Source organism: Tiliqua scincoides, chromosome 3 (assembly GCF_035046505.1).
Source record: "Tiliqua scincoides isolate rTilSci1 chromosome 3, rTilSci1.hap2, whole genome shotgun sequence".
In the NCBI taxonomy this organism is placed as follows: Eukaryota; Metazoa; Chordata; class Lepidosauria; order Squamata; family Scincidae; genus Tiliqua; species Tiliqua scincoides.
Window position 1 is genome coordinate 172,138,267 of NC_089823.1, and position 23,730 is coordinate 172,161,996.

At 43.2% G+C, this 23,730-nt stretch overlaps 1 protein-coding gene across 3 annotated transcripts in view; it reads left to right on the forward strand.

Moving 5' to 3' along the window:
• Nucleotides 1-23,730, forward strand: part of CTBP2 (C-terminal binding protein 2) — a 248,667-nt gene that overhangs the window by 95,967 nt on the left and 128,970 nt on the right. The window contains exon 1 of one of the 3 annotated variants that reach the window (XM_066618909.1): nt 7,580-7,658. The exons of the other annotated variants lie outside the window; for them this stretch is intronic. The gene's annotated coding sequence lies outside the window, so the exon portion shown is untranslated. Of the gene's footprint in view, nt 1-7,579; nt 7,659-23,730 lie in introns of those variants that run through there. 3 annotated transcript variants of the gene reach the window in all.

Below are 23,730 nucleotides of genomic sequence, written 5' to 3' on the forward strand. Positions count from 1 at the left end.
CAAGGGATTAGGCTCAGTTGCTCCTTGATAGGAAAAATACTGAGGATCATGTGTACAAAATAAGATGTGCAGTTTTGAAACTTTTCAAGAACTGGGTCAAAGGAATTTCAGAGTCTATGCTAATGACAAGGAGGCAAAACGTGTTCAGCTTGTCACCAGTTCATATTTGCATTGTGCATATGCTTATTCTGGAATAGTTTTCAATCTGAAACAGTACCAAATAAAACACTCAAGAGCATTACCTTTGCCAGAGGTTCTCAAACTGGAGCAACACAATACCCCAGCCTGAGGACCTCTGCCTTTGCCCCTTTAAGGAGCGGGGAGGGGAAATGCAGCAGTGCGCTCCCCAGGATTGCGCCACTGCCAAGGGCACTAGGCATGCGGGCACTGGAAGGAGCATTAGCCTCCCAGTGGTGCAAGGAGCCCTGGGGAAGCCTCCACAGGGCTCCCCTAGCCGTGGAGAATCTAAAAACAACTATTGCAACCCACTTATGGTTTCACAATCACAAACCAGAGGTGGTTCACATTTGTTGTTTTTAGATTCTCCACAGCTTGGGGAGCCCTGCGTCGGCTTCCCTGGGGCTCCCTGCACCTCTGGGAGGCTGCTGCTCCTTCCGGTAAGTAAAAGAAAGCTCTTTGCACCCTTGGCAGCGGCGGGCCACTATGTATATGCTTTTAACAATGATGGTCAATGGGGCTTACTCCTGGGTAAGTGTGCATAGGTTTGCAGCCTTTGGGATGCTTGGTGGGTCCTGGGGCTTAAAAGTTTGAGAACTATTGCTCTAGGGCAGTGGTTTCCAACATTTTTTCACTTGCATACCCCTTGGCAGCCTATTTCCATAAATTGTACTCCTCCTATTAGCCCCACAAGGCATTCTAATGCAGATCTGCCTTTTTAAAGACATTATTCAATTCTTTTTCAAGTACCTCTAAAGATCCTGGCAAGTACCCCTGGGGGTACATGTCCCCAGGTTGGGAGCCACTGCTGTAGGACCTCTAAAATGTTTGAGAACTGCTGATGTATAGGATTGTAGCCCTAATGGGGAGCCACGGCTAATGACCCAGTAGGTCAAGGGAGCCTCTAATTGAAAAAGTTTTGGAACCACTGCAATAGGAGATTGCCTGGGTTCTTCTGCACTACAAGGTTACCTCTTTGCTGCAAAGTCTGCATATGTTATGTACGGTATGCACAGAATGCAATACAGCTATTTAGGTGTCCCTTTAGGAACACCAACAATAATAGATTCATTGGAAGCGTTTATTGCCACTTAAAAATGCTGTTGCCTAAAATACAATGTTTTTAAATGAATGAACTAGGCATGAGGGCACTTACCTACTGGAAGGAGCATTAGCCTCCCAGGGGTGCAGGTTATATTAATAACCACAACTGAAAAACCCTCTTTATAATGTAAGCAGTGTTTTCTCCACTGATATAACAGTGGATATGATTATCATCAAACACAAATGCTAGTCAAGGTGATTCCTTGTCCTTTAACTGCAGTCTTAGAAGCTGGTGTCACCTTTGCGCTAGGGCGAAGAGCCGGTCAAATATAATGCCAGCACTTTGTAAAGTTCCTTCACAGCACAGTAGCATTGTGCAAGGGAGCATTGTTTGAGAGTGAGTGATACGGATAACAGGCCAGTGCCATCCTCCATACCAGTGTATTCCAAACTGTGGGTCACAACCTGGTTTTTGGTGGGTCACAAAACTGACAAGCTGATAGTTGACAAGGAAAATGTATTGAGCCCTATGGAAACAGATCGGAGCAGCATGTGTGTGTTTTCTTGTGAGTAGGCAAACGTGCCTCAGTCCATGTTGAAGGGCAGGCTGAGGGGAATGCAACTCCACCAGAATGGTCCCAATTTGGTTAACACAGGCTCCAACGAACTCTTGAGAATGAAGCCTGTCCGCCCACCAGTTGGCAAGGAAAATGTATTGAGCCCTATAGAAAGTGAAACTGAGTCACACTTATGTGTTTACTCACAAGTAGGCAACAGTGCCTCGACTCATCAAAAGCTAGGTGAAGGGAAATGTAAGACCACCAGAATGGTCACAAACTTATGAATTTAGAGTTCAATAAGCACTCTAGAAGGCAGTCCCCTCACCATAGTAAAAAGGATAAAAACACAGGCTTGAGCAGCTGATAAAGCAAAACTTGGGGGGGGGGGCGTCTTGTAAAGCTAGGTGGGTTCCAATAGAGTGTCATTTTTACAAGTGGGTCCCAGTGCTTAAAAGTTTGGGAACCAGTGCTGTAGACAGTGGGAGTGGCCACATATAACTAACACTGGAGGAAACATCTACTAGTACAAGGTAAGTGGGAAAGAGTACTGAGAGTTAGAGAGACAGGTGTCACAGTTATTGGTAATTCTGCCTTCCTTGCCTTTGATTGGCTGTCATGGATAGAACTGTGTTGCCTTTCATTGACAACTGAATAGAATAGAATGAAGTGTGAGTGGCCATAACTTCCAAGCACATTTGGAAGGTCCAATTTTCTATCTCTGGCATCTCTAATTAAGGAATCACAGGAGGCAGGATTGTGAAACACCTCCCTCTGCCAGGGCTAGATGGATCAAATGGATTGCCTTGTATTTCAGCAGCCACTTGCATTCGTCTCCAGATTTTGTCCTTGTTCCTGGTGCGGATAATGATATGTCATTATGATGTAATGATAATGCAGTAAGATATATTTTTGGCTAGAAGTCACTTATCTTTAAGAATGCTCTGTAAGCTGAACAATAGCATATTCATATCTTCTGATCATTGCACCTCATTGGATGTTCCTCATGCCAGTGTAATTGTAAATTAAATAGAAACTAACAATGTCAACAGAACTGACTCCATTTCAAGTTACCTAAACTACTGATTTTCCTGGAAGGCAATATGTCCATCCATTCCACCACCACTCACACCCTTTTTAAATGTATAATAAAGGGGAACAACTTGTAAATGATGAGACTATTGTTGTCTCAAGGTTTGTTTATGATCTGTCTTAAAGGGAAAGACTAGTTTAAAGTACTGTAGTCTCTCTGCGGAACTTGCAAAGTTCAAAAGTGTATACTGGAAAAAAAATTGCATAAAGTCCTGGGAGAACAATAGGCTGGGAAACAGCTGGCTTTGTAGGCAGCTAAAATTTGAGTAATTGTTGGAAGGGGAAAAACAGTTTGAGGAATCTGCTTGAGAAAATTCACCATTGTTATGTACTCCCTGAGAAGTTTCTGTCCAGAGATTTATGCAACATTTGATGGTTGTCAGCATCCAAGTGTATTAAGATTATTTCTGGTTTTGAATTATCAGACACAAGATTTTGTGTTGCATTGTTTGTATGCAGCTTAGATTTTTTTTAACCTGTGAGTTCACAAAATGAACAGCAAAGAACTTCCTATTAGCAGATTTTAGTTAGAAATCCAGTTCTGAACCTGCTCTGCTGTCAGTGTTGGCCAAGGTATCTATCATGCAAACTCAAGTTAGATACAGATGGGACACTGTATCCACTGGTTTGACTCACCAACTGTACTTGCATGTTCTCTCAAGTCACAAAAGGACCATAACTGGCTCCCTGGCTTATTATCTGTTGAAAAACTTGCTTGTGCTTGACCATTCTGTTTCTTTAATTTTTGACCTGCTCTGTCAGTCTGCTGACATGTTGTCCACTCCAGTCATATGTTCCACTTCGATTGATGGGATATGCCTCTTCGTTTATGACAGCAACTCACTGATCTTGTGAAGAAGGGACCATTAACGTGTTGCTCCCTTGTTTGTTGATTTGTGCTTTGGTAGATATGCTGTCCATACAAATCAAGACATGGTATCCCTGGATGCTCTTCAGAGGGCCAGTTTGATTGCCCTGGTCAGTTGATGCTTTTCTTGGCCTCCACTGACATCCCACAAGCCCTGTTCTGTCCTGTCATGTATATGTACTTCCCAACTCGACAACCTACTTGTTGTCCCGATTATCATGCAGGAAGGTGCCTCCATGCTGATTCACCAGGGCAACATGTCCCACTCCGGCAGCCACTCCAGAGAGACTTTCAGGTTCACAGGGACTGGCAGACTTTTATCTTGTTGCTGGGCCATTCTTTCCTGGAACGATAGTAGAAAATGCTAGAGTCCAAGTATGAAATCTGAACCATTCCATTCGTCCTGGTGGGATGCCATCATGCTGAATAGTTGAGCCAATTACACAAAGTCATTGCCTGTTTTTCTGTGTTTTTGAACATTTTTAAACCCCCTATAGAAGCCCCTGTGTAAGTTCAGACACGAAAAGTGTAGCCAGTTAGATACAAAATGGCCAGAGTTCACAGTGCTGAGTCCTGAAGTTGGTTTGAAGACCAGGAATTGAGGAGAGTTTCCAGATCAAAAACTATGACTTTGAAGTGGACTGAAGCCTCAGTCTGAAAATTAAGTACCGCTACTCTACCACCACCGTCAGATATGACTTCTCCTTTTGTCTTTGGGTACTTCAGGTTATGGCAGCAGTGCATTTCCTGCTCCTGAATGCTCTTATCTGGCCTAGAACCTATCCAGATTGGTGGAATCATGCTGAGCAGGAGTGGGCCTATCTGGGAACAAAAATGTTCCTTTATTTGGCTAAGATTGTCAGGATTCCGGTTCTAAAATAACACAGCAGATGGTACTTGGTTCACAACTCCAGGGTGATTCCTGCTTATGAGAAAATAACATCTCTGAGTAAAATACTTTGTAAAGCCTGAGGTTTGGATGTTAGCTGTCTTATTATGTAATTTATTATAATGTGGTCCATCTAGCACGCTATATTTTTAACTAAGGAATGACATCGCTTTTGTCTGTGTGATTACATGTACTCCAGGAAGCATGCTATATGCATTGAACATGCACATGTTCTGTTTTTGTGAGTCTCCAGAATGAAAAGTTCATACAAAACTGATTCGCGTGGGAATATGTGAAATGTGATTGTGAATTCAACGTTGACCCCAGACCTTTTGGGGCCTTGCACTGTTGGAACTGGTGAACTGATCTCATGCTAACTGGGCTGGGACTTAAAGCAAATGTTTCTTTTGACTTCATTCCTTGACCTGTTTCACAACTCCTGAAAGGGGAATCTGCTGCCCTTACAATCAGACTGCTCAGTGGCTAAGTGGGGTGTGTATTCTCATGCTAAAGAATCCCCTAGGGGAGGGCTTTTCAAACTGGGGCATCGCGGCACCCCAGCCTGTGAGCCCTGGCCTCTGCCCTCTTAAGGGGTGGGGGCAGCCTGGAGGCAGGGAGGAGGCAGCGGCGCAATCCCCAGGATCGTGCAACCCAGAGGGGCTGCAGGGGCTTGGGTGCTTTAGCAGAGGCGGGGCACGATCGCTCAACATTTACTCTCACTGCTGCGGGAAGCCCTGCTGCAGGTCGCACCGGGCTCCCTGCAGCCTGGGGAGGCTGCAGGAGGCTTGCTGCTGCCTCCCCTCCCCCGCCCACGCTGCCTCCCCCTGTCCACGCAAGTACTTAATGGCTCTCAAACCCTCTCAGAGAGTTTGAGAACCACTGCCCTAGGGTAGCGATTGTCAACCTTTTTCATTTCATGGTACACTGATAAAGCATTAAAATTGTCAAGGCACACCATCAGGTTTTTGACAATTGACAAGGCACACCATGCTGCTAGTGGAGGCTCACACTCCCCATTGGTCCTACTAACAAATGACTCCCCCCCCCCCAGATTCCTGTGGCACACCTGTGGACCACTCGCAGCACACCAATGTGCCACGGCCCAGTGGTTGAAAATGGCTGCCCTAAGGAATTTGCATAAGGGAATTTCCACAAATACGCGCCTGTTCTTCTCTCTGAAGTTCCCCCTCCCCCATATTTTTTATTTGGGAGGGAAGCAAGGTTTGCTTGGCTTTGGGAAAGAGATGTATCTGCTGTAATATCTGGTCCCTTTTATAAAGAAAATAAAATAGTGTGGTGAAAGCTTGCAAAGCTGCTATTGAAATGATAGTGCTGCACGAATGTGACTAGTATCGTCTCCTTTGCTCATTTAGCAGCCACGTACTTGTGCTCGTAGTGACTCCTTAGAACTCTTAGAGCCCAACTGGTGAGCAATGCCAGCCTGTGTGCTGCCCTGACAATGGCTGTCACATCCATGTCTTAAGGCGCATCGTGACAGCCGGGAGAGGAAAGGCACTGGTGGGGAAGGCAGTACCGAGCCTGATCCTACTGATAGCCATTGTCAGGGCAGAACACGGGAAGCTGGCACTGCCTATCACAAACATGTTGTAAAGCACATTGCAGCGTCCGAGAGAGGAAAGACACTGGCGGGGAGAGCAGTGCCAGCTGGCACTAGGCCTCTGTGCTGGTTGGACTACTGGTGGAACCGTTGACAAAGAGTTCCCTGCCAAGTTGTGGGGAAGTGTTTCTTGGTGGGGGGGGGGAAGGTAGACTGAGGGTGGTTCAGGCCTGGGAGGGAGCAGGACAGCAACAGAGGCTGTTGGGCCTTAGAGCCCTACACAGGTCTTCTTGGTTCTTTGCCAGCTAACTAGCTGGTGCAGATTCAAGGAGATACTTAGAGGTTGGGGGGCCTGACATGGAGCAAGGAAGCTGATGTTGTCTTACCCCAAGGAGAGCTCAGTCTGCCTCCCTGGCCCTCCGCAGTGGTTGTTTTGGCGCCCTGTACCTGGCTGCCTTCATAGGATGGCTACTTTCATAGAATTGGACTACCCATTGCCTTGGGGAGGCTCCTGTTTGAAGTGTTAAATGTAATTTTTTAGATATTAAATTATATATTTATTATGAATATTAATTTCTCCAGAATGAAAGGAGAAGGTGATTTTCTTGATCTCTGTACCCCACTCCCCATCAAGCTTCTCTTGAGAAATGAGAAGGCAGTTGAGTATCCTATCAGATTGTGAACACAGATTCTTTTCTCCCAGGATTCCTTCAGGAATTAATCTATAGGAACACTTTATGACAAACAAGGTTTTTGCAATGCCATGTAATCTTTAAATGCTGTGCATATAAGATCATTATATTTTGTCCTCTTCTTGCCATCCACTTCTTATTTTTATAGGGTTAAAAATATCAGTTGCCTTACTTAACTTAATTATTTTTCCTTTCTTTACCACTTTGGAAAGCCAACCCACCGGGGAAAAACTGACTAACTTGCTGAGTAGGAGCTATGGCTAAAACAACAACACTGAGTGGAGTGGTGATAAATGCATGATGTAAACAAAGTAGCAGAGATGAGAAAAATAGTTTTTCTTTCTGGATTTGTGCTAGCATATACAGAATAATTTTAAGGCAATATTTATGGGATTCCAGAGAACAGTTTTGAGGCCGGTTTTTGAACCATGTAAGAAAATAGAGAATGGCCCTGATTTAAAGCCATCTGAAAAGATACGGGGCTTGTTTTCATGTTAGTTTTGCATGTGGCAAATTCACTACCAGGTCGGTTTCCAATCCATTTTGCAACCTTGCTCTGGCATGATAAATACCAGTTCCCACCATGTGAGGGCACATTCAAACAACACATTTGCCACATAAAACTGTCATGATAAAATCACCCTGTAATGACATTATCCTGTCCACTTGTAACATTTGGTGTTTTTACATTGACAGGTTTTAATGAATGGACCTTGATGTCTCAAAAATATTGAGAAAGGACTCTGGGTGCTAATCAAACAGCTACTCCAGTCGTCAAGGAGTAAGCATTTTCTCACATTCTTACATCGGTTCAGTGTGTTGTGAAAGATATATTAATGCCTAAAGATACATGTTAAAGGTGACACTTTTAAGAAGAGCTGCATCAAGTGTAAAACCAATCTCAAGTTGTTGTTTGAATTGAAGAAAGCAGTATTTAAGATTCTTAAGATGTCCTTAATGATACAGGGATGGCAGATCAAGCTTTTTCCTACTTTATCAGGTTTTATACATTTTGACTCTTTTGCTTGATGTTGCTTGCAAAAATCTTCACTAACTACAGGAACCTTATCAGAAAATGAGAGAGATGAAGCAGATTAGTCCTTTTTGTTGTTCACATATTTGATGGCATGATTGTACAAGCTTTCAGGTGGCTACTGTGCAGTTTTTCTCAGCAGCAACATCAAAGAAAGGATGAGTTGATTGATTGCTTTGGAAGTTGGCAAACACTAAACTTACCAGGAGTGGAAATGGCTGTACCTCATAAAGTAGAACTTCTCTGGGGCCATGCCTATATAAAAAAAATATGGAAGTTCCTTATGCTGAATCAAAATCCTTATTCTGTGTATCTGACAGCCAGTCCTATGCATAACCTATTCCCACCCAGGGCTACTGGGTGGGAAGCGTTATGGCAGTAGAAGTGACTTTTGCTATCATAAAATGATTGTCAGTGGCATGCGTAGTGCACTGAAGGTGACCATTTTGTGCGTGCTGCTGCAAGAGGCAGTGGTGCGCACTGGATCCTATCCTTTTCATTGCAAAGCTCTTTACCCCCTTTCTCTCTATGGACTTATGCCACCAAAAATGGGGGCATATGTCCAAGGAGACCGATAGGTGGCCCAAGGGCTTACCAGGGGATAAGAATAAATGTTTTATATTTACCTTCTGATTGCCCTCAGATTCCCCCCCCCCAATGCATGCCTTTTTGTTGCAGTTGCATCAGTGGGAGGGGGAAGAGGATAGGATTGGAACTTTAGTGTTGTCTGCACTGATTGATAGTGGCTTTCCAGGCTTTCACTAAGACAGTCCAAATGATTTTGTAAGGGAGCCTAACGCATACATAGGGTTTTTTAAATAAGTCATTGCAAAAACCTAAACATAAATCTGACAGTTCAGTTTGGTAGTGGGAATTACTTACATGTATACTTACTTTGAGGTATACATGTTTATTTCAAAGTAGGTCCCACTGTATTCATGCTTACTTTCAGATAAATGAGTACTGGATTGCAGATTTAATAAAGTAATCTAATTCAGAGATGAGAACTGGCTTTCCAAAACAGAATGTCTGTGTAAATTAGCCAAAGTAAGCAGATTTGAATGATGTACTTTGCAATTGTACTGTTTTGCATAATTTATTCTGTTAGCTCCTTGACTTTTCCCACATCTCTGCACAGCAATGGTGTCCTTCCAGTACCTACCTTGCTAGAATTCTTCAGAATTCCTCTGGATTTTGAGATGTCACCATGCACTGTCCACTCATTTTTAAGTACAGTATATCTTTGAATTCACAAGCGCTAGAAAAGTAAATATAAGTTCTGGAATTCCTTGGAAGTTGAATTTTATGTGAAACACTGCATTTGGTGGTTTTTCTGTGCTTCTGCGGAACTGCAGCATATACACTTTTTAAACTTTTGTTGCATAACAAGGGGAAGCCAACATGTAATGTTGCTGTATTGAATCTAATACAGTGTTTCTCAACCAGTGGTACTAGAAGTAGTGTCTGGTGGTATATGCAGGACCCCACCACCTGGCAGCGAGACCAGCAATGCAACACAAGCAGCAGTAGGAGTCTCAGCTCAGCACACAGAGCTCTGGTGTGCACTTCTTGCAAGCTAAAAAAAGTCCCCATCTGCTCTGAGACTCTTACCAGTGTTCATTGCGCTGCATCTGGTCTCCCAGGTCAGAAATAACTGGTAATGACATCATTGCAAGTTACTTCCAGTGGTACTTCCAATAGGTGGACCATGCAAAGTGGTACAGCAGGGCACAAATGTTGAGAAAGGACGATCTAATACAATCTTATCAACCGAATCTATCTTAAAGAGATGTTGTGACACTAAAACATTGCTCTGGGATCCTCAGAGGTCAGGGCAGATAGATACAGGATTGAAATGTAAGAAATTAAGTAGTTGCTTCTTCATGTTTTGTGTAAACAGCAAATTGGTCTTTTTTTTAAGGCCTTTGTTTATTTAGAAAGTCTCAATTCATAAGGAATTTATAAAACCTGTCATATCTATAAAACTGCCAGCGTTACAAAACACAGCAATAATTCAGGTGAAATATTTAAGTCGTTTCTGAATTTGCTCTGCCCCTGACTTGATACATTGTACAGCTTCATTTGGTCAGAATCAGCAGTTTTATGTGGCAATTAATTTTAACTTCAATAGGGGAGCTAAAGTGCTAAAAATTTACCCTTGGTTTTCTATACAAAGGTAAAAATGGCTTAATATTTATTATTCAGATTACAGAAGTATGAAGCAGTATGCGAAGCAGAATGAAATGTGGCTTTTAAGGTTTTTATCCGGAGCTGATTTAGTTTATGGTGTAATCTGGTAGTTATACCACATTGCAGGCTTTTACGCTCCCAAAAATAAATCACATTAGGTACTGTTAAAACCTCACCTCTTGATTGCTGCACATTATTTTTCTTTCTCTTTGTTCAAGTTTGCTCTATAAATAATTTTCATTATTGTTAATTAATGAGAGTGGAAACTCAGAAAATGGCGTTTCAGACATAAAGGAGTTATTTAGCTTTTCATCTCCCCATAGTTTAATTTGAATAATTGACAGTATCAAAAAGTATTAGAGCTGGGCAAAAACAAAAAATCCAGAAAGACTTTTCTCATTCCAGCTTGGTTGAATTTTCTGTTTATTACAAGGAATGTATGACTTTAGCATTTAAGTAGGTGTCCTTTTGTGCAGATGCCCTGGGAACCAAACAAGAAAAGGGAGAGTTTCCTACATCTAGGGTTTCGGAAATAAAGGCCTCATCACTGGTCCTCATGGTATCTTCATTATGTTAACAAACATCAGGAGCATAAGCAGTATTTATTTATTTGTATACCTTCTTTCTCCTCAAGGCAGTTTACATACACAGGTGGACCACAAACCTCACAATTCAAATGGGATTTTTACAAGTATTACTGTATGAGAGAAACTCTTAGAACCCTCCATTTCCCCAGATGTTTCCCTTCATTGTGCAGTCGTCATTCTGGGTGCAGCTCTTGCCTCCCAAGCTTTCACAGGCAGCCACAAATCATGCCTCAGACTGGTTTCTCAAGATGTTAGCCCAGCCATTTTCAATCACTGTGCTGTGGCGCACACTGGTGTGCCGCGAGTGGTCCACAGGTGTGCCACAGGAATTTGGGGGGAAGGTCATATATTAATAGGGCTAATGGGAGATGTGAGCCCCCACTGGCAGCATGGTGTGCCTTGTCAATTGTCAAAAACCTGATGGTGTGCCTTGACCATTTTAGTGCGTTGTCAGTGTGCCGTGAGATGGAAAAGGTTGAAAGTCACGGTTAGCCGTTCTTGCCAGGTGACTCTGCATTCCTCCACAACTCCCTATTCTTTCGGTCCCCCTTCCAAAGTTGAGACTGCAGCTGATTCTGCTTAGGTTTTTCAGGTAAAGCAACAGCTCAACCTTCAGACCATACCTCCTGCTTTCACACCTATATCAAGGCAAATCTTTTGGCCAGCCTCTGGCAGTTTAGGTTAATGGCAGGCAAACACATGCTTCCATTCAGTTGGTGTCATAACAAGTTTTCTTCAACCATCACTCTAGCTATTGTCTTTGTTCTATTGCTTCCAGCTTTGCAGTAAACATGGAGCTTACTAAGAGGAGAGGTGCTCAGGAGCAATTGTATCAAGTGCTCAGATCCTTTCCCCATTCTCATTCCAGAGAAACCAAGACTTTGACAGAACCGCCAAAATAATAACCCTTTTATTTTATTCAGGCTCTCCTCTTCATATGGAGAGAAGGAAATATAGGGCCCAATCCTATGGTCCGCACCGTGCCTCTGCGACGCGGACCACAGTTGCAAAGGTGCTATAAGGCACACTTGCGGGGCTTACCGCTGGCCTCCCGCCGGAGGTGCCTCAGTTCCGGTCGGCGCTGAGCCACCGCCTGGCGGGCGCCCATGTTCCGCAGCTCGGCAGTGCCTGCGACCACCGGGCTGCGGAACGGCAAACGGGGTGGGGACGGGGGTGTTCCGGGAAGGGGGGAGGCCAGCATGACACAGGGAGGTGCCGGGGAGACCAGTGTGACGCGGGGAGGGGGCGTGCCAGAGGCGTGCCTGGGGGCAGGTGGGAGGAGGATCTGCAGAGCTCTGCTCCGCAGGATCCTAGGCGCTCGTGGAGGCTGCGTGCCTTTCACAAGCGCCTTTGCTTTAGTGACGCCCTTTGGGCACCGCTAAAGAGAATAGCCCCATTGCAGGACTCCCTCCCTTACCTGGGGGAAGGGGCCGAATGTCCCCTACTCTCAAGGTGCCTTCCACGGTAGCAGTAGCGGGGGCGCCCTGGGCAGCTCAGGATTGGGCTGCCTGTTAGAATTGGGCTGTTAGACTTGCTGTGCAATTCTATATTTTTATACTAATTCTATATTGCCTTGACTTGCATATCAGCTGGTGGACTTTTTCCCAGGTCCTTGTGATAATGCAGAGACTTGATAGGAGAACCCACTGGCCTGCAAGCAAGTCTAGAGGGAAGGAGGCCCTGCCTGCTGACCACTAGGTCTTCCTACCAGGTTCTAGCATTATAGCAAGGAACATAAGAACATCCCCGCTGGATCAGGCCATAGGCCCATCTAGTCCAGCTTCCTGTATCTCACAGTGGCCCGATAAATGCCCAGGGAGCGCACAAGACAAGTGACCTGCATCCTGGTGCCATCCCTTGCATCTGGCATAAAATCAGGAAGCTTGTAGCTTGTGATGAACTTTTCCTCCAGAAATTTGTCCAATCCCCTTTTAAAGGCATCTAGGCCAGCTGCCATAACTACATTCTGTGGCAAGGAGTTCCACAGACTAACTACACGCTGAGTAAAGAAATACTTTCTTTTGCCTGTCCTAACTCTCTCAACACTCAATGTTAGTGGATATCCTCTGGTTCTGGTGTTGTGTGAGAGGGAAAGGCGTATCTATTCACTCCATCCTTCCCGTGCATAATTTTGTATGTCTCAATCATGTCCCCTCTCAAGCGTCTCTTTTCTAGGCTGAAGAGGCCCAAACGCCCTAGCCTTTCCTCATAAGGAAGGTGCCCCAGCCCCGTAATCATCTTAGTCGCTCTCTTTTGCACCTTTTCCATTTCCACTATGTCCTTTTTGAGATGTGGCGACCAGAACTGGACACAATACTCCAGGTGTGGCCTTCCCATAGATTTGTACAACGGCTTTATAATATTAGCTATTTTATTCTCAATACCTTTTCTAATGATTCCAAGCTTAGAAGGACCTGGAAAAAAGCCCTCCGGCAGGAGGTAATCCTGCTACTGGCCAATGGAGAAAGTACATTGGCCAATGAAGGCTTTGGCAGTGGCAGGCAGCAGCTCTTCTTCTTATCCTCCAGTAGTTAGAGGAAAAGTAGCTGCCTCCACCACTGGCACAACTGTCCAGCATCTTGGTGTGTGGGAACTGGTATAGGCACTTTAGGCAAACTGATGCCAACCCTTAGGAGGATGTTCCCCAGCCCACATCATTTGATAACACAGGCCTACAAAATTGAGGGTCAGAAAAGTTTTTCCCAAACTTTATGGTGGTTTGATATGAATTTGGAGTGCTGATTCCAAAAACAGCATCTGTTTTGCCCTATCACGTCTAGTTTTGGAGATATAGTATGGTCTCATTAGTGAATGGTTCAAGCAGCTTCGTCATGAGGAAGCCATGGTGTAGGCTTCCTCATGAGGAAGCTGCTTGAACCATTCACTAAAGAGGCTATGCCATGTCTCCAAAACTAGACGTGATAGGGCAAAATGCATGCCATTTTTGGAATCAGCACCCCAAATATACCCAGGAATTGGTGTAACGTTTAAGGAAGCAAAATGTGTGTTGGCCTGTGTAATCAGTCCCTTTGAACTACAAGAAGCCCGTCTGACATTCTTGGAAAACATAGATAAGGCTTCTAGGTTCTACCACCAGAAGTTCCCCTAACACTATATTTGTTGGTTTGCTTTATAAATCCTCAAGGGACCTCATTAAATATACTGATATGATCTGGGAAGACTTCAGTAAGTATAAAAGGAACTGTAATTGTCCACTGTTTTGGCCGTGCCCTACCCCTTTCCAGAAAGACTCTCCAGTTGGATGGCGAGGAGATCGGTTTGCCTATATACTTAATTACCACCATCAACCTCACTCTTTTTAGGAACATATTATGAAATTTTATTTGCATGAAAAAGTGGAAGTTCAAAGCCATAACATGTAAAGTTATGGTTTGGCTATGTTTCCCTGCTGTAAAGTTCATGTTCATGCAACGGGAACCAGTCACCGCCAACGGATTACTTATTTCTGTTGATGGTGTTGTCTATGAATATTGTCAGATACAGTAAAAACTAGGCCAAATGTTGCCCCAGAGCAACAACTACATCTGTATGTTTCCAAGCAACTTGGTGAGTTGGTTCAGTTACAAAGGCTTTTTAAACACTCCATCTGGTTTCCAACCCAAGATGCGACCACCCCAAAGAATGATCTAATTCCTCTGCATTTAGACTTGGAATCTTTTCACCACTTGCTTTAGAGCAGGAAATCAAATAATAGCCTTTTGGAGCAATAAGATCCACATGCTCGCCTAATTGAATGTTGAGCACATATGTTGCTCATATTTCAACATACGTATAACACCACTGTGAAAAGCATAGATTTTAGGCTACCACTACCCCCACCCCCATGTAATAAATTGCCATGCAGGCTGATGTGAGCATTTCAGTATTAGATTCTTACATCTGATTTGGCATGTAGTATACATAATGAATACACATGGTCAGATAAAATTTGCTGGCAGATGAAACATTTGTGTATACATCCATTTTTGGGAAGAGGGAACTATATTGATTGCACATCTTCTAATTTTGACATACTTTACTTTCAGATGAAATGCTGAAGGTTAATTGTTCTCTTTTCCCAATGGTGCTTTCCCTGTATGTAGCAAGGAATGAGCAACTATCCCACAAGCCTCTGTTCTTGTGGCTGTTTGCTGGAGTTTCTTCTGCATCTCTTTTATATTGTGAGCCCTTTGGAGAAAGGGAAGCATTTATTTATTCTCTCTAAAACACTGAATTTTTTGTTGTCAAATTTTATATAAGTATTCTTAACAATAATAAGACCATCTATCTTTGGCACAAAGAGCAGTTCCAGCAAATAGCGCTGCGTAGATTCTTGTGTTATCTTAAGAGGATAGAGAGAGAGAGAGAGAAAAAACTATGGTAATTTGACACTATTTACTTTGAACATCTTGTAGGAAACCTCTTCTTCAGTATCTTGTTCCTGTTTTCTTTCCTTTTAACCCTCATTTGGAAACAGAAAAAAAAGATTTTTTGTTTTGTTTTGCTTTAAAGATTAGCTGGTTACCCCAAACAGATTTTGTAGTATGTACAAATGAACCCCAAGAAAGTTTAATTGTATTTGGCGGTTGAATTTAGTAAATGCCACCATACACATTGTATACTACCACATGTTCTGTAAGCACAAAGAGAAGCACACACAAATACATGTGTGCAATTGTATCTTGTGACATATGTTTGCACTCTATATGTATATTCATATCTTAGGCATGTCCACTGAACATACTCCCTGGTAAGTATATGTAGAATTCAGTAAAGTCAAAGTTTAATAAGGTTTAAAAAAAACCAGAGCTACTCCACTGTTGGGCCAACCATTCACGCTGATTGCATTTGAAAGGACGGTCAGGAGACCTTTAAGATATTTTTCTACTATAAAGAAATGATGTGGCTGATGTGAAGAAGCTAACTGGAGTGGGATAATAAAAATTAGCAGGGGTAAACAAATGTAACTTTACTAGAATACAAATTACCCTGTGGGAAATGCAGTACATTTCTGGGGTAATGTTGTCCCATGACACTTCTTTGATCATAGGAAGGAAGTGGTTAATGGCAGTTTTCTTTAGGAGGTCATGTATCATTGTGTCGTTTATGTTGTTCTAAAAAGACGCAAAGCTCTAGAGTGAATATTATTTTTATTTTTATTAGAGTCAATAACTATTGTGTTTTTGCAACAAAAAAAAATGCTCCTGGGGTAGGCAGTTCCACCCTGAAGGATCAGCGTTAAGTGCAGTAACTCTCTTATGCTTGTTTGCTTGAACTGCAAGCAGAGATGTTTTTGCTTCAGAAGTGCCATTCTGCACAAGGAAAGTGAAACATCCATGTGGTTTTGCCCCAGTTGCCTCTTCAAAAGTTACTGCAGCTCACCTGCATGAACCCATGCCTCCAAGGGCATATTCTGCTTTCTTCACCTTCCACCAAATGTCTTTGATAGAGCTCCTCCGCTTGGCTTTTGTCTTGAGCTCTCACATCCATTAAGTTCCTGCTTCAATACCCCAAAATCAAGCTATCTGTGATGGGACACAACCCCACTCATGCAGGATGCATTGCAAGCTCTTTTGGTGTGGCTACATTGGCGGCAGGGAGGAATGGAGAAGACTGGGCCTTAAGAGATCTTTTTTTTGCCTTGCTGGCACTGATCAGCAGGCAACTGATATTTGTCAGCCAGAAATCTACAATTGGAAGGGGTTTTTTTTTATACACTTCATTTTTTGAAAAAATGTGAGCACTGTTTGATCTGGCCACCTTTTTTCTTATTTTTGGAGGACAAATAGAAGCTAAGACTTTGACTAATGAAATTGTTAGTTGATATGGTGACTTTAATTATAGACTTTATAATATTTATTTGGAATAGTAATATAAACACTGAAAAATGGGTTTTTCAAAAATGGTTTCTGTGAAAGAAAATTCTTGTAACTTGAAAAATATGAAGGTTTTTTTTCCCCCCACAATAAATGCGATGAGGTAAACTGTTACTATCTCCTGTTTATAAAAGCAAATCTTGATTCATACTTGTAGTTTTTATTGTGGTTTCCTGTGAGAGATCTCCCTCTGGTCACAGGAAGTGTGATTGGGCCCAGAGCCACATACATTCCACAGTTGTTAATTTTGTCAAACTAGTAATAATAAAAAAGACAAAAGCTAAGCAATGCCAGTGTGCTTGTGAAGGGCTTTCAGGGGAATGTAGAAGACTTGCTGAAAATCATCGAAGGAAGGCTACTCATCAAAAAGAAGCCCTGGCCCCCTGAGGTTGGAATTTTGTCAACAAATGAAGTAGACTGTCTTAATCTTTGTTATGTACCTGTCTCTTCTCCTTATTATTTTGCTTCTGTGCTGACGGGCAGCCGAATCCTGAGCTCCTGGAACGTGTGGCTGCGGCAGCACGAAAAACGGCTGCCGCTGCATCCTGTGGTGACAAAGGAGGTGCTGGTCTACCACTGGTACTCGCCCAATGTTAAGCCTCGCAAACGTGCCTTACAGCATGTTTGCGACAGTGCGCGCTGGCAGTGAGCCGGTGCACCGAGCCCAGAATTGGGCTCTGAGACAGCAACCATTTTTTTTCACAGCTTCCCAGAGTGAAAGTGCTTTTAAGATGATCCGTGAATGTTTATAAGTGGCATTGTCTTGTCTGTTGATTTGCTTTGAGATACAGTAGAAATGCAAGATGTTTTACTTTACTCAGCGCGTGGTCGGTCTGTGGAACTCCTTGCCACAGGATGTGGTGCTGGCGTCTAGCCTAGACGCCTTTAAAAGGGGATTGGACAAGTTTCTGGAGGAAAAATCCATTATGGGGTACAAGCCATGATGTGTATGCGCAACCTCCTGATTTTAGAAATGGGTTAAGTCAGAATGCCAGATGTAGGGGAAAGCACCAGGATGAGGTCTCTTGTTATCTGGTGTGCTCCCTGGGGCATTTGGTGGGCCGCTGTGAGATACAGGAAGCTGGACTAGATGGGCCTATGGCCTGATCCAGTGGGGCTGTTCTTATGTTCTTATGTTCTTATGTTTTCTGTATAACCATTGAGGGAGATAGCAAATGGCTACTCAGAAGATTTAAGACGAAACAACATGAAGGCAGAGTTGCTGTACTCTTGAATGGAGAAAGGTGTGGGCCAAGAAGAATGAACTAGCTCATTCTTATGGCTTTGATATCTATGGTGAAGACCTACCCAACCAGAAGTGCCACAAGAAGGCATGTGGCTGTGGGGTAGATGGCTACTTGAAAGCCAATTGGATTCTTTTCATAAGTTTCATTAGCACTTAAGTTAAGACATGTGTTTTTTTTCTTTCCAGGAGCATAGATTTAACCAATAAGGACAAAGTAAATAGTGTTCATTTCCTGCTGACCTTATAACATGAACAGATGTTTTCTCTTACAGGAACCATGAATCCATTTTGTGATGTTGCCATTTTTCATTGGCCATAAACTTACAAACTATTTTAACCCCTTAATGTTTTGACTTTCCAGAGCAGAGAGTAAATTCTGCATAGGTGCTTGCATTTAGAGATTCACAGAAAAGCAATCACTTCATTATTTTTCTTAAAAAAAATTAATGTAGTTTTGGCTGAAGTCATCGCTCCCTCCCTAGTCTTTGTCTTTCTGCCTCACAGGGGGACAACAGATGTTTCCTCTGACAAGCTCTGTGGGAGAGACTTTTGCAAAGAATTTTCCCCCTTGGGAAGTTCCTTTATTTTCCACTGTACATACAGGGTGAATGTGCGCACAGATATACATGCACAAACCACACCAATTTCTCTCTTACCATAGCTTTCCTTCCTTCCCTTCTTCTTTTTTAATAAACTCATGAAATTCAGGGATTATTTATCTATTGAATCCTGTAGTAGATTCCATAATGGAGATTAGTCAGTGCTGCTAGAAGTTATGCAAAATCTGTATTTAGGATGCTTTTTAAGGAACCTGGTTATTTTCTCCCCAGGCTTTTTCTCGATTGATGGCCACTTGCCTTTTGTGTTTTTTTCTGCCCATTCTAAGCAGAAAGGCAGTTCAGAAGAAAATGACATAGAGAAGCTCTCAGTGATTTATTTTTCCCTTGATGCAAGAGTTGTGAAAGCCCAACACATGGCACTAAAGTATACTCCCATGTCTTTTAATACCTAAACATGTGGTTTTGCAGTGAAATGCACTGGAAGACTTCTTTCTTTCCTGTGCAGACTGTTTAGATTTCATATAATGCTTGCAAATCACAAGGGCGGAAGGTGGGAAAAGTGCAAAAGGTAGAGCAAAGTTGTCTTCAAACCTACTATTCCTTCTGAGGGAAACAGCATTACTTGATCCCATGACATGTGCCTGATGTATACTGGAAGAACATTTACTCTCATCCATTCTTGCTGAAATCAGCTTTAAAGAAAGTAATGAGGGGAAGTCTCATCTCTTTCTTCGTTGCTTGTCTTCTCCAGATATTCATGTTGGTGTCTTGGACTGAATTATATGGTGCCTTGTTTTTCTATTTTGACATGGGCAATTGTTTATATGTTGAGCTTTCCTAGAAAATAAGGAACACAAAATACATAATATAATTCTTTAGTTTAAATCCTAATAACCAGACTGGAAAGTGGTATGTGAGAGAGAGAGAGATTCAGTATACTGTAAATCACATTGCATTTGACTTGAAATACACATGAAGCTTAAAAAGTTAAAATGGAGCGATTGTACTTCACTTCTGGTTTTGTAGAGGCAGAGCGCGATTGCTCCACTTTTACTTCCTAAGCTTCAGGGAGCCCCGCAGATAGTCATGCAGGGCTCCTCGCACCCTTGGGAGGCTGCTGCAGGGACTGGTAAGTAAATGCTAGTCCCTGCAGCTCCCTTAGCGATGCAATCCTGAGGATGATGTCGGTGCCTCCCTCCGCCCCCCGCAAGGAGTTTTTGCAGCTCAAACTCTCCCAGAGAGTTTGGGAACCGCTGGTGGAAGCCCACGGTCCCAAAACTGTGTGTTGCAGTATTCCAGAGCTGTACAGCAAACTCAAAGGGGTTCAGTGGTGTGCAGGATAGTTTAAAGGCGCCGCAGGATATTTAAAGGGAAACACAGTGAGGGATGCCGTGAAAAAAAAGTTTGGGAACCACTGGTGTAAGCAGAGTTTAGAAACATTACAGGTAGGCAGATACTGGGCATGCAAAACATGTTGGCATATTAAAAGTCAGGATTCATTCCCTCTCACTACCTTTCCATGCTAAAACAAAATATGTTACTCAAGCAGTAAATGGAATATGATTATAATCTGTCAGTAGCCTGCTTTGTGACACATAAATGGAGGAATAACATAAGCGTTAGACAATCAAGGAAATGAACAAGTAAAAAAAAATCCTGTTTTAAATAAATGTCTAAAATAATTCACTCTATTGTTTAGTCTCAGCCTGCTTACGTTTTCCAGCTGCGGTGAAAGATTTTTCAGTTGCAGTACAAGCGATGACATTAGAGATGTCTTTCCCTTCCTCTTCAGTTGATGAAATTTGCACGGTGTCAAAAATACTGTTAGTAAATCCAGTCCCAAAGAGCTTAGTTTTGCAAGTGTGGTAATAATAATAATTTATGATTATTATGTTGTATTACTTTCTGCAGTTTTCCCCTCACAGTTACTACTACTACTACTACTACTACTACTACTACTTTATTTTGCCAAGTAATTTCCTTTCAGGGTGACGGTGAAGCTGGAATGTAATTGCCAGACAGTTCAGTGGAAATATTTTTTTGGATTGGTATCATTTTATTTCACTAAAGCAGTGGTTCTCACTCTTTTTAGCCTGGGACCCACTTCTGAGAATGACAATGTCTGGGACCCACCAGAAGTGATGTCAGCAGCCTGGAAGTGATGTCATAGCCAGAAATGACATCAAACAGGAAGTGACATCACTGTGATGTCAGAGCCGGAAGTGATGTCATCAAGCAGGAAGTTCCTGTCTAGAAACTCAAACTGTAAATGACAAGAGACAGTATTACAGCTCAGAAGCTTCTTCCAATTCTTCCTGCCCTGGCTACCACTGCTATCAAGCAAAAAATAAAACATCTGGAACAAAATATTTGTGTATTTATTTACTACTGTTTTTATTTCTGGCTTTTATTTACAAAATCTCAAGCTACTTCTTGCATTGCACTTGAAACTAACAAACATTGATGTGGCTATTGATACTGTGCTCAGCACTAGCCAGAAACAAATGCATAAGAACATAAGAACAGCCCCACTGGATCAGGCCATAGGCCCATCTAGTCCAGCTTCCTGTATCTCACAGCGGCCCACCAAATGCCCCAGGGAGCACACCAGATAACAAGAGACCTCATCCTGGTGCCCTCCCTTGCATCTGGCATTCTGACATAACCCATTTCTAAAATCAGGAGGTTGCGCATACACATCATGGCTTGTACCCCATAATGGATTTTTCCTCCAGAAACTTGTCCAATCCCCTTTTAAAGGCGTCCAGGCTAGACACCAGCACCACATCCTGTGGTAAGGAGTTCCACAGACCGACCACACGCTGAGTAAAGAAATATTTTCTTTTGTCTGTCCTAACCCGCCCAACACTCAATTTTAGTGGATGTCCCCTGGTTCTGGTATTATGTAAGAGTGTAAAGAGCATCTCCCTATCCACTCTGTCCATCCCCTGCATAATTTTGTATGTCTCAATCATGTCCCCCCTCAGGCGTCTCTTTTCTAGGCTGAAGAGGCCCAAACGCCCTAGCCTTTCCTCATAAAGAAGGTGCCCCAGCCCCGTAATCATCTTAGTCGCTCTCATTTGCACCTTTTCCATTTCCACTATGTCTTTTTTGAGATGCGGCGACCAGAACTGGACACAATACTCCAGGTGTGGCCTTACCATCGATTTGTACAACGGCATTATAATACTAACCGTTTTGTTCTCAATACCCTTCCTAATGATCCCAAGCATAGAATTGGCCTTCTTCACTGCCACCGCACATTGAGCCGACACTTTCATCGACCTGTCCACCACCACCCCAAGATCTCTCTCCTGATCTGTCACAGACAGCTCAGAACCCATCAGCCTATATCTAAAGTTTTGATTTTTTGCCCCAATGTGCATGACTTTACACTTACTGACATTGAATGCACCCTACTCATGCACCTCAATACAAGAAGTAGCTTGAACTTTTGTAAATAAAGGAAATAAAAACAGTAGTATCCCCCTCAAAAGAAAGATAAGCAGGGACGCTTCCCCTCATCTCCCCCAATCCAAAGCACATCTACTCAGAATTGACTCCCATTATTGGCAATGGGGCTTACTCCCAGGTAAGACTAGATAGAATTGCAGCCTAAGAGAGAAGTAAGAAGAGGGGAAGGGTGCACATCAGAGAAGTGGCTGGGGGAGCAGCACTCTCCCTGGGTGCTTCCCCCTCCCACGTGCCAGGCTTGCCCCCCCTCTCCCCCCCTCCTGGCTGCTCTCTTGGCAGCCAGGCAACCAGGGATCCCCCCTCACCCCAGCAAAAATATAAAGAGAGGACGTGCTAGCCAGGGCAGGAAAGGATTGTCGCTTCCAGGTGATTTCAGAGAGTGAGAGAGGTTGTGATGCAGAGGACAACAATGGCAGCGGTGATGCTGCTTTCAAGGCAGGCTCACAAGAGGGAAGATCACATGGGTCTGCCTCTACTCACCCAAGCCCTGTGTTCACGTCTCCGCCTACACTCTCCAGCTCAGTCCAGCTGCGGGGGTGGGGAGGAGCTGCTCTGTCTTGCAACCCCAAGGCAGCCCATCCCATCAAGGCAGCCAAGCTGACAAAGGCTGGTGGGGAGAAGCCTGACTGGCTTGTCCACGTCTCTCCCAGTCCTTCTTTGCCTTCAATCCAAGACTGCACTCCGCGATTGGCCCCCCTGAGGGAAGCCTCCAAGTGCAGAGGGAGGTCCAGCTGGAAGGCAGCAGCACGCTTTCTGGGGAAAAGTGGCACACTGCTTTCTTTGCACATGTGCATCTCAGAGGCTCAGATAGGACTTCTGAAATGTGGGGAGGCTGCACATGGCCTCCCGGTGTCTCAGAAAGCCTCCCAGATGCAAAAGGAACATACTTCCTGTTGTGTCTGGGAGGTCAGGTGAGTCCTGTACCATTGGTTTGGAACCTGCAGTTAGTCAAATCCATGGGTTCCAAGTCCGCGAATAAAGAGGAGAAACCCGTAGTTTTTCACTCCCTTAGCTTAGCACACGTTGTATGTAGTACACTTAATTTTTAGTACCATTTTTGTTTTCTTATTTATAACTTTGTTTTCATTCAACTACTAGGGATGTTTCTCAACTGTTTCTCAATGAAACTAAAGACTACTTAGGCTGCAATTCTAGCCACACTTTCCTGAGAGTAAGCCCCATTAAACAAAATAGAACCTACTTCTAAGCAGACCTGGTTAGGATTGTGCCCTTAGTTATATTATTGTTTCAATATATAGTATATTTAAGCACCCTTTTCCCTGTGTGAAAGAATCCTTTCTGCTATAGGATCTTCCAATGGAGAGGTTTCAAGAAACCTGCTAGGGACCAAAGAAAGTCAAGGCAGAACCTTACAATGATGCTCAATGCAGGAAATATATTGTATATATTTCCTATATGCCTATAGGAATATATATGTATATATTGCCTATATGCCCAACACATTTTTGATATAGCACCTTTTTCAGGTACGTGAAAAAGGGAACATGTATTTTTACTTACAAAACATCTTATTCCATTATTTGGAGAAAAAATGCTCTAGCTGTGCAATCCTATGTATGTCTACTCAGAAATAAATCCTGTTGAGTTTAATAAAACTTAATAATAAAAAATAAAACCAAAGCCGGTATACACTTATCTGGGAGTAAAGGCCAGGGTGACCAGTTACAATGGACAGCATGCTATACCTTTAACCATTGTATAGAAGAGGGAATTCTGGCAGGGGCAGTTTTTTTAAACCATTGCATGCTGAGCTGTCAAAATTTCCTCTTCTATACAATGGTAAAAGGTATAGGCACTCTGTCCTCCACTGTATCTGGTTCATCCTGGTAAGGATTCAAATCTATCCAATGTTCCAGTGCTGGTGCA